The following is an 11,056-nucleotide window of genomic DNA, read 5'->3' as shown; positions in this document are numbered from 1 at the left end:
ACTTTGCTTCCTAGACTGGCTCTAAATCACTATAGCCTCAGATCTCAGTCTCCTGAGAAGCTAAGACACTAGCTTGTTTTTTGAGATAGGATCTCACTATATAGCTCAAGCTGGCCTTGAAGTCATGATACTTCATGACTTGATACCTTCATGATACCTTTGCTTTCTAAGTGCTGGAATTACAGATATGTGCTGCCAACCCTGGCAGACCTACCCTCTTTTAGTGAGAAATTATTTGGAAATCTAAATTTGAATGCCAGTTATGCTTACTGTAGCGGTGCCACTCACCTGGCCCAGTTATCAGAGCTTGGGAATATTTGCACAGGCACACAAGTGTCTGCATTTGTTAACATTTGAGTTTATTTCTGAATCTACATACTGGAAAACTTGAAGTCACACTAGTACCTTCAGCTACAGTCTAAAACTAGGGAGCCTTCTAATTTTATTCTTTCCTAATTTACAACTTCTTAGACAGTGGTTCCCTTGTCCTCAGTGAAATAACCCAGAGTTGGTATGTATTTTTTATACTTGGATATGCTTTAAATTGCTTGTAAGAAAAAAGTGATAACTGTTGGGTTTTAACATCACTTAACAAAATATTTAAGCATTTGTATTTCTTTCTCTTTTCTCAACATTCCATAGATAGAATCTTAAATTTTAAAAGATTTAAATGATAAATATAAGCCAACCAAACCCATGCTAGTAAGAACTTTCTAGGCTAGGTTGGCACACATCAGTAATCCCAGTTATGTAGGAAGCATAGGTAGGAGATAGAAATCTAAGCATGTCCCAGGCAAAAGTGTGAGACCCTATCTGAATGATAAAGCAAAAGGGCCGGAGGCATGCCTTTAATGGTAGAGTTCTTGCCTGACAAGCAAGTACAGGGCCCTGAATTAAAACCCAGTAATGCGGGCTGGGAAGGTGGCTCAGTGGTAGAGCTCTTGCCTTGCATGCCTGACGCCGTGGGTTCAATTCCCCAGCACCACATAAGCAAAAAGTAAAAAGCCGGAAGGGGCACTATGGCTCAAGTGGTAGAGCGCTAGCCTTGAGCTGAAGAGCTGAGGGACAGTGCCCAGGCCCAGAGTTCAGGCCCCACGACGGACCCAAAAAAAAACAAAAAAAACAAAAACCCCAGTAATGCATATATGCACCCCCTCCCACACACACACCAACCTTAAATGTGCTCTGTGGCTATTGGCATCTTTGTGCTGCTGTTTATCATGCAGCCTACATTATGAAAAAAGACGTGAGTTTGCCTAAATAAGTTTGAGAAATAGGGGGCAAAGGGACCATGATTGCACTTACCTTCTTGTTTCATATTTTTTTACTCTGTGAATGGTAGCTCATCTGACAATAATGATCACAGTTCACAAGGCTTCTAGACCTTCAGTTCCTCTGGCTCTGTACACATATGTGCGCCTGGATTTCAAGTCCACACATGGCAAACTGCTACTAGCCTGCAGAGCATACAGGATGCAATTGTGAATCAAGTAGTCGTCTTGCTCTATTCCTGGCTCAGCACCTGGAAAGAAGATGCTTCCGCATCAGTTCTGCTCCCAAGTGGACTGGAAGTTGTCTCTGCAATGATTTCATTGAAATGATGCTTCACATATGGTATCCTTACACCCACTAAGAATGTGAGGAGAGGCCACAGGACCATGAGTAGTAATGCATGATAGTAATATAGGACTGGAATGATATGCCATCTTGCTAGTTTTGTTTTATGAGACAGGTTCTCACTATACCATCCAGGCTGTACTCCAGCCCACAATCCTCTTGCCTTAATCTCCTGATTGCTTGATTACAGGTATATACCACCATGCCTGGCTTATGTCGTATGTCCTGTAAGGCTGAAGTACATACAGCAAGCAGTGCCTTCAGAGTTACACACACACACACACACACATACATACATACACACACATACATACACATACACACACACACACACACACACGCACATACACACACACCAGACAAAAGAATGGTCCTGATCTGGGGAAGAGATAGAAGTATTCAGAAAGTAAGACTTTATTTTCTTTCCACACTTTTCTTTTTGGAAGGAAAGAAAGCTTTGAATTGTGAACGCTGTTCGCAGCTGGCTGCACCGTGTGCCATATTCAAACAACAAGAACAAGCTAATCATAGGGAAACCACGACGGGCGGGCAAAACAGCCCTCTGCTGGTTCCAAAGGGCTTATAATTGAGTGCAGATGGCCTCGGTGGGGATCGAGAGTGTGTCCCTGCCTACTTCTCACACCCTGGAGGACCAAGGGGGACTCCTGAGGTCTCAGCCCTGATTGTGCCCTCATGGGGGATAGGAGCAGGGACGAGGGAGGGGCAGGTGGTGCTGGAGCCTGCTGACTGCCTTCTGCCCAGCCTTCCCAAGGCCGCGTGAGCTGGGCTTCAGGTGGCCCAACTTAAGATTTGATGCATGTAGGGTATGAAGAGTGCAGAAGGCCTGGCGTGAGGGAGCCACAGTTGTGAGTGCGTTATAATTGGCAGAAGAGCTTCACTGTGCAGGCTGCAGGTGGCTGTGAGATACCAGGTTTCCTGGAAATGCGAACTGCTCCTTTCAGGGTGCATCCCCCAGGGGTGGGGGCTCCCCAGCTCGCCTTTCCTGCTCTTTTCCCCTTCTCTCCTGTTCCCTTTCCCAACTGGTTTTTCCTTGCTGGTACTGGATCTTGAACTCAGGGCCTCACACTTTATATGTATGTGTGTGTATACATATATATATATATATGTATACACACACAGACAGGGCCTCACACTTTATGTGTATGTGTATATATATATACATATATATATGTACACACACACACACACACACACACACACACACACACACACACACACACACACACACACACACACACACACACACACACACACACACACACACACGCCAGTCCAGGGGTTTGAACACAGGATGGACACTGTCTCTTGAGATTTCGTTCAAGACTAGCCTTCCCCCACATAAGCCACAGTTCCACTACTGGCTTTTAGATGGCTAATTGGAGATAAGAATCTCATTGTCTTTCCTGCCTGAGCTGCCTTTGAACTGTGATCCTCAGATCTCAGCTTCCTAAATAGTTAGGATTATAGGTATCAGTCATCAACAGCTGACCTCTTTTCCCAACTTTAGTCTTAAAGTATATAGGCAGGCGCTTTATCATCAAATTCCAACTCCAGACCTCTAACTTTCGAAAGCTCTTTTGGAAGTCTAGTTATATAGAATTCTGAACAAATTTCAATCTACTCACCCTTCCTCCTTCCCCCCCTCCCCCTTTCTGTCTCTGCCTGCCTGCCCCTCTCCCCCTCCCTCGCACTGTCTCTCTCCCTCCCTCTGCTTTTCCTAGGGCTTGAACTTAAAGGCCTGAGTGCTGTCCCTAAGGTCTTGGCATTTTCCCACTTGAGCCACAGCTCTACTTCTGGCCTTCAGATTTTCCTTCCTGGGTTGACTACAAACCATATTCCTCAGGTCTCATGCTACTCAGTAGTTAGGATTATAGGCATGAGTCACCAGCATCTGACATCAGTTGTTTGTTTGTTTATTGCAATCTGAACAAAGAGTGGGTATGTACCTAACCCATATGTGAATGTAATTTCTCCAAGGTGAAAAAGAGCTTGCTTTCCTCTGCTGAGCCTAGTCATTCCCTCCTAAGTAGAACCCACAATATCAGCTGACTGCAGAAACATGCTTCTTTCTTCCTTCTTTTTTCTTTTTCTTTTTTAAAATATTTTTTATTTTTGTCGGTCATGGGGCTTGAACTCTGGGCCTGGGTCCTGTCCCTCAGCTCTTCAGCTCAAAGCTAGCGCTCTACCACTTGAGCCACAGCACCACTTCCGGTTTTCTGGTGGTTTATTGGAGATAAGAGTCTCACAGCCTTTCCTGCCTGGTCTGACTTTGAACCACGATCCTCAGATCTCAGCCTCCTAAGTAGCTAGGATGACAGGCGTGAGCCACCAGTGCCAGGTGAAACATGCTGCTTTCTTTTCGATTCCAGATCCTGTAGCTAGTGCTCTAACCAGAATTGCAATAAAACTGCATTTTGCATTCTGTTCTAAAGCACTCACCACCTTCCTGTCTTCCTTTCCGAGGGAAACTGTTAGCTCTGCTCCTGTGATAGTGCTGTGTGTTGGGGTATAAGCTCCAGGTCCCTCTGTGCTTGGGGCACACTGCTGTCTTCCTGTGAAGGGGGTGGGGAGCTAGAGACCTGGGCTTGGAAGTCAGGACTGGGCTCTGATGGCCCCAGGAGCTGTGTGTCTTGCTCAGAGATCTGAACCTGCCTCTGGCGAGCAGCTGAATCCAGCTGTCACTGCCTGCTGTCCTCTCATGACCCTCACTGATGTTTTTTCGGTGCTTCTGGCCAGGCTTTCGTGGCCTCCAGTGGGGCATCTGCAGCTGGCTGTGACCAGTTAGGCTCTGTAGCCCCCACAGGCACAGGGAAGGCAGGCCTTCTGCCGGTTGGCTGATTTGGGAGCTGCTCTCAATTCCTGCCCATCTGTTCTCCCAGCTGAGCCAAGGCCAGAGCTGTTATACCTAGTTGCCAAGCGGAGAATGACACGAAGCACATCGCTGAAGTATCTGTTCCAGTGGCCGGCCGTGCTTGTCCTCGCTGGCCTCAGCACCTCTCTCACGGCTGGTTTGACTCTCCAGGGAGGGGTGGCCCCAGGCTCCCAACTGGAATCTGTCCACTAATGCGCATGGCTCTCTGCCTCTGTGTTCTTTGTCATTCCAAGCTAGTCCTGAGCTGGGTGTTGGGTCCAGCGTTACCCCTGATACCTGTGGCTCTCAGCAGGTCCTCATCGCCACTTCGCAGCGTTCTCTTTTTTTGTGAAGTAGGGACCCATGTGTATTAGTCTTAAGAGAACTTGGAGAGAACTTGGAAGACACGTATGGCCTGCCAGCAGCCAACTATACCTGGCTGCTCAGTAAATCCTAACTAACATTATATACGGACCTTTCCTTCCACACTACAAAGCTAAAAATGGAAACAGTTAAAGATTTCACTAGTATTCTGTACAATTATTACTTCATAGTGCAAGAGATTTGGAGAGAGTGCTCAGAAAATAGCTGTGGGAATTCACTCAGCAAATCCCATCCCTTAAGGATAAAGAAGGCTAAAAATGTGTGCCATTAAACACCAGGTGGCGCTGTAAACAAATTCAGGAAGGATGTCTGCCTTCCTCCTCCTCAGATTTTCCTAGAACCTTGGTTTCCAGGAGTCGAGGAGACCCAAAACTTTAGGCCCTTTACTGCCTCCCTATTTGCCTCTCCCTGCCTCCTTCCCTCCTTCCCTCCTTCCTCCCTCCCTTCCTCCTTCCTTCCATCCCTTCTTCCATCCCTCTCTTTTCTCTTTTTCTCTTTCTTTTTTCTTTTCCTTTCTTTACATCTCTCTTTTTCTTGTTTTCATTCTTTATTTTAAAAAATAAATCCAAAAATTACCAAAAAAATTGTGCTTTTGTTCATAACACTTTATTTAACTGTTAGTGTTAGTCCAGGAAACTATTTTTACTTTATCTTTTGTTGTTGGGCCTGGGCTGACCCTGAGCTCTTTTGCTCAAGGCTAGCACTCTGCCACTTTGAACCACAGCATCACTTCTGGTTTTCTGCAGGTTAATTGGAGACAAAAGGCCTCATGGCCTTTCATGCCCAGGCTGGCTTCAAACCATGTTCTTCAGATCTCAGTCTCTTGGGTAGCAAGGATTAGAGGCATGAGCCACCAGTGCCTGGCTCGGGAAACTATTTTTATAGAGTAGTAAATGTTATGTTTTAAAAAAAAAAAATCATCGGGTTTCAGCAGCTCGTGCTTGCAATCCTAGCTACTCAGAAGGCTGAGATCTGAGGATCATGGTTTGAAGCCAGCCATGGCAGGAAAGTCAGAAGTTTATCTCTGATCATTTACCAAAAATCTGCAGGCAGAGCTTTGGCTCAAGTGGTAAAATGCTAGCCCTAGGCAAAAACCATCAGGGAAAGCACCCAAGTTCCAAGACCAGCACACACAAAAATCTCCAAGAGGTATTCAAGCATCTCAAAACTCACACTTGTTCATTTTAATTTTATGCCCAAGCCAAATGGTGCCCTACAACTCCTCCTCTCCGGCTCTGGCTACTCCATTTCTGCAGAGAAGAGATTTGCCACAATCCTAACTGGTTGTTGTGGTGGTTTCGTTTTTGTTTTTGTCTGGTTTTTAGTGTACATTATTCATACTGTTCCATTTCCACATGTATTTATAACATATTCCAATCAATCTCACTCTCTTACCATTTTCTCTTTCCCCCTTCTCCAAAACAATTTCAACATCGTTGTTCTATTTTCACAGATGCAAACAAAGCAATCTGCTCTGAGCATATTCATCCTTTCCCCTTTAACACTTCTTGCAGACACAGTCTATTTCTCCCAACAGCTTTCACTGAGGTTCTTTTTGCTATTTTCATACATAGTTGCCATGCATCTCAAAATTATGTATCCTGCTTCTTTTTCCCTTCCTCATTCCCTTTCTCTTCCTAAGCATTCCTTTAGTTAGATTCATGTTCTGTGTTTATCCATGTCGTCGCCCTCTCCTGCTGTACCTGCACTGGGGCTGCTGACATAGCTTCCTGACACCTCCTTCTACTTTGGTCCTCTTAGGAACATCACAGGCCAAGAGGAAATGCATTCATCCTTACTCCACACTAAAGTTTGGTGCTTTGTACACACCATTTCACCCACAGCCCTTGAAACCAACTTATTGTTTGTCACTGTTTTGCAGGGGGAACATCCCAGAGAAGTTAAGTTTCCTGAGGTTGAACAACTAGTTAGTGGTCAAGGCCACATGTTTTTCTCTGGAGTCCTTGGGTGCTTGGTTTTAGTGAGGGGAATGGGTAAAGTCCAGTACTAGGATGGAAATGAGTCTGCCAAAGGATTTCTCCCTGTTTGTGCCTAGATCCTCTCAGTTTTTATCAGTGCCCTGCCTGTTGTGCGTGAGCTGACCCGCCAGCGCCCTGCCTGTTGCTTTCTTTTGTTCAAGGCTTTGTGAGTCTCCTCCTGGTGTAACCCTGACCTTGTCACCTGATGGCCTGGAATTTCAGTCCTAGCCATACCTTTTACCAAGCATGCAGCCTTCGGAAAATTGCTTGTGTTTTCTTTACCTCACTTTCTTTTTGGTAGGGTAGAGACGATGACTTCACAGGGGGCACACAGGGATAAGTAAAATAACGTATATAATCTGGGAGTTCATTATTGGGGTTCCCTTCCCTTGCCTTCTCTTGGGCTGCCCACTGATTCATTCATCTCACAACTGTGTGCTGAGCACCCCCCGTGTGACAGGAAGTATTTTGGGTGCTTTGGACCCAGCAGTGGATGAGACAGACGTGTTTCCTGTACTCAAAAGAGTCTGTGTGTGGGGGAGAGAGGGAGAAGAAAAAAGAAACAACTGCAAGCTCAACAGAAATGTAGTTTGAGATGGTATGAAATGCTGGACGAAAATAAGAAAAGGTAAAAAGAATCAAGACCTCTCACCATCTTGTCTTTACTCAGAATCCTGAGTCTATGCTTACGCCCATTGCAGTGTATGCATCTCCTGAGGCTCCCTGCAACTAACAATCTCGTCTTCTACAGTCATTAGAATCTACCCTGAGACTGAGAACAGTAGCTGTGGTCTTGCTCATTGGTGCAAGAAATGCTTCCCAAATAGACGGAAGAGGAAAGCTGACACTGTCACCCCGACAATAACCTGACGTGCCAGTTGGCAGGGGACACATCTTCCCTGTGGATCTGCAGAGGGCAAAGGGCTAAACAACCAACATGGAGCGCGCGCGCGTGTGTGTGTGTGTGTGTGTGTGTGTGTGTGTGTGTGTGTGTGTGTGTGTGTGTGTGTGTGTGTGTGTGTGTGTGTGTGTGTGTGTGTGTGTGTGTGTGTGTGTGTGTGTGTGTGGTTTCTCCCGGGGGGAGGGGGGGGAATCTGCAGAGGGCAAAGGGCCAAACAACCAACATGGAGCATCCTGAGAGAGAGTGTGTGTGTGTGTGTGTGTGTGTGTGTGTGTGTGTGTGTGTGTGTGTGTGTCTGTGGTTCCCCCGGGGGGTGAGGGGGGGGGAAGTCCCAAGGAGACTTCATGCAGGAGGCTGTGTTTCTGGGAGCCACTTGGAAGCAGTTATTTTGCACACTGGGGACATGCAGAGACCACACAAGTTCAGCTGGCCATCCCTGTCCTGGTGAGCCTTCTCCTGTCTCTCCAGCTCCACAGCAGTTTTCATGCTTTTCACCGAGCTGCTCAGACTCTCCCTCCAGTCCTAATCACTTCCCAGAAGGTGGCCACCTCACGCTCTGCAATTGGAGGTTTTGCCTTTCCTTCCCGTCTCCATCCTCATTGCTGCAGAGAGGTGTCGGCAGGAGGGGAACGGCTGTGAACACCTGTCACACAGTCCTTCCGGCCCCTGTGGCTGTGTGGGGAGGTTTCCCTGTTGGGTTCTGTGTGAGATGAAACCTGAGGCGAAGACTAAATCGACTGCATGATTTAACTCTCCAGGGTTGGGAAAAGAAGCCTTGAGGCTCTTGGGCGTAGAAAGGAATAAAACGCAGTGGTTATCATTTATAAAGCTGCCTTAGGCCCCACAGGAACCTGCACTAAGAGGAAATGGCAGCCAAGTCCTTGCTCCAACAACGACAGAACTCCAGCTGTATCCCCCTAGAAATCTGGCTCGGAAAGTAAGTGGCATCCTTCACTCCATCAAAACAAAGCAGAGTGATCTACCAGGACACTAATTTAGGCTGTTTTCGTTGCTGTAGACATGCCTACAAATTTCCACCACGAAGTTAACTAGTGCTTTTACCTTGGAGAACTTTCAGGCTGAGAAAACTTGGTTAGCTTATCCTGGAGGTGGAAAGGACGTGGAGGCGAGGGTTGGAAGAGCAGCCAAGGAAGAGAATGAGCTTCTAGATTGGAAGGACATTGCACTCCTTGGGCCCAAGCAGGGTTCAAAAGTAGTGAAATTGCCCTTGGTTAGAATTCACAAAAGCCCAGGTAACAAGTAAGTGATCAGAGGAGTGGAGTGGGAAGACCGGAGCAGAAGGCTTCCTAAAAGGTTGCAGACTCAAAAACCTCTGCATAAACCTGGAAGGGCTGACACTGTTCCTTGTCTATTAGGAGAAACGAAGTGCTTTCAAGAAGTGAGTGGGATGTTGCTTAGGTGCCTAGATTTCACAGTGCAAAATGCATACTAGATTCAAAGTGTGAGCACCACACTTGTCCTCATGGGGAATGAGGGGAGCCCTGGAGGAAAAGGACAAACATTCCACAACCCCGGGTTGGAGGAGGTAGGAGGGTAACTGCTATTCTGGATAGTGTATTCGTGTTAGCATGCCTGGGCTGCCATCCTAAAGGTCATCCCAGACTCAGTGGCTTTCATCCCTGACACTTATATTGTCATTCCTAGAAGCCCAAAGTTTGAACGTGGTCAAGGTGCCAGCCCGTGTGGCTACATGTGGGACCAATCTCCTTGGCTTGTAGATGACTGTCTTCTCCCTGTGTCTTCTCAGCACCTTCTTTTCTGTGTGTACCTTCATCTTCACCTTATGAGGACACATCATGCTGGATTGTGGCCCATTATAATGGCCTCAATTTGCCTTCGTTACCTCCCACTCTTGGCAAGCACTCTTCCACTTAGGCCTCTACCCCTCCCCGTTTTTGTTTTGTTTTTTAGTTTTTTACATAGGGTCTTGCAATTTTTTTTCATTTTTGTTTTTTCCCTCCCTCCCTCCCTTCCTCCCCTCCCCTCCTTCCTTCCTTCCTTGCTTCCTTCCTTCCTTCCTTCCTTCCTTCCTTCCTTCCTTCCTTCCTTCCTTCCTTTTTTCTTTCCTTCCCTCCCTCCCTCCCTCCCTCCCTCCCTCTCTCTTTTTCTCTATCTTTTTGCCTGCAAAAAGTCTTGGACTTTTATCTTCCTACTTCCATTTCTTGAATAACAAATTATAGGCATGTGCAACCATGCCCAGTCCTTATTCTACCTTTTTAACGACTCCCTCTACAAATATAGTCAAATTCGAAACTGTTCCAGAGGCGAGCATTTCAAGATGTGGATTGGGAGTGGGGCATGATTGAGTACATAATTGATGATCGCTCCCCCCCCCCCCTTTTCTGGCCTCATTCCAAATGCAGATTCGCCAATCTATCAGGAAAAGACAAAGAAGGAAAAAAGGGGGGGGGGCAGGAAGGAAAGCCATACTTCTGGAAGAAACACCAACAGGCAGGAACAAATATAGGAGGTGTAGTTATTAGGGAAAAAAAGATTGAACATCAGCCTCTTACCAATATAGGTTTTTCTGATTTCAGCATAAGCTTTTGATACCTGTTCACCCGTCCTGCGAAATAAGAGTGCCACAGGCAACTGAGCCCTGTTCCTTGCCTTCCACCCACTCCCCGCTCTGCAGGTGGCCCTAGAAAGCATGCCACAGTTTGGTTTTCTTTCTCCAGCCACTATAGAAGAAAATCTGTGGGGCTTCTTTGCAGAAAGCTGCAAATGTTTTGCTGCAGAAAAGTACCCAGGCCTCTTAAGAAGCAAAAAGTCCTTTTTTAAAAGACCTTACTAGGCCACTTAGAGGGAAAAGCCTGGCTCTAGAAGATTGCCCCTGCTGTTGAGTCTGCGAGGAAGGGCAGCACAAAAGGCAGGCCAAGTTGGTGTGCTTAACTTCTCCCACAGGAGGGAGGCTGGCGGTCTTGCATGGACTCCATCTAGGGTGTTCTGGGGCTTCCTGGGGGGTCCACCAGAGGGAGCCCCGCAGACACCAACGACTGTGCAAGAGGCCTTTCTTCCCCGCTCCTCCCCGCTGGGCTGCAGTAGGCAGTGCAGCTTCCTGCCTTGGCCCACGTGGAATTGTCTTCCTAGTCCACTGGGTACTGCTCCAGCTATTGTCAGGTTCCCTGACCCTGCCCACTCCTCACTCACCTCTCCTTAATAACACATTTCAGTGTGCCAGCTCTTTCCTCCCAGGACCTTGGACTTTTCTAGAATTTTTGTTGTTGATCATAGGGCTTGAACTCAGGACCTGGGCCCTGTCCCTGAACTCTTTTTGCTCAA

The sequence above is a fragment of the Dipodomys merriami genome, unplaced genomic scaffold (genome assembly GCF_024711535.1).
Source record: "Dipodomys merriami isolate MVZ:Mamm:240054 unplaced genomic scaffold, mDipMer1.0.p SCAF_31, whole genome shotgun sequence".
NCBI lineage: Eukaryota > Metazoa > Chordata > Mammalia > Rodentia > Heteromyidae > Dipodomys > Dipodomys merriami.
The sequence above is the reverse complement of the archived record's forward strand: the minus strand, read 5'-3'. Positions refer to the sequence as shown.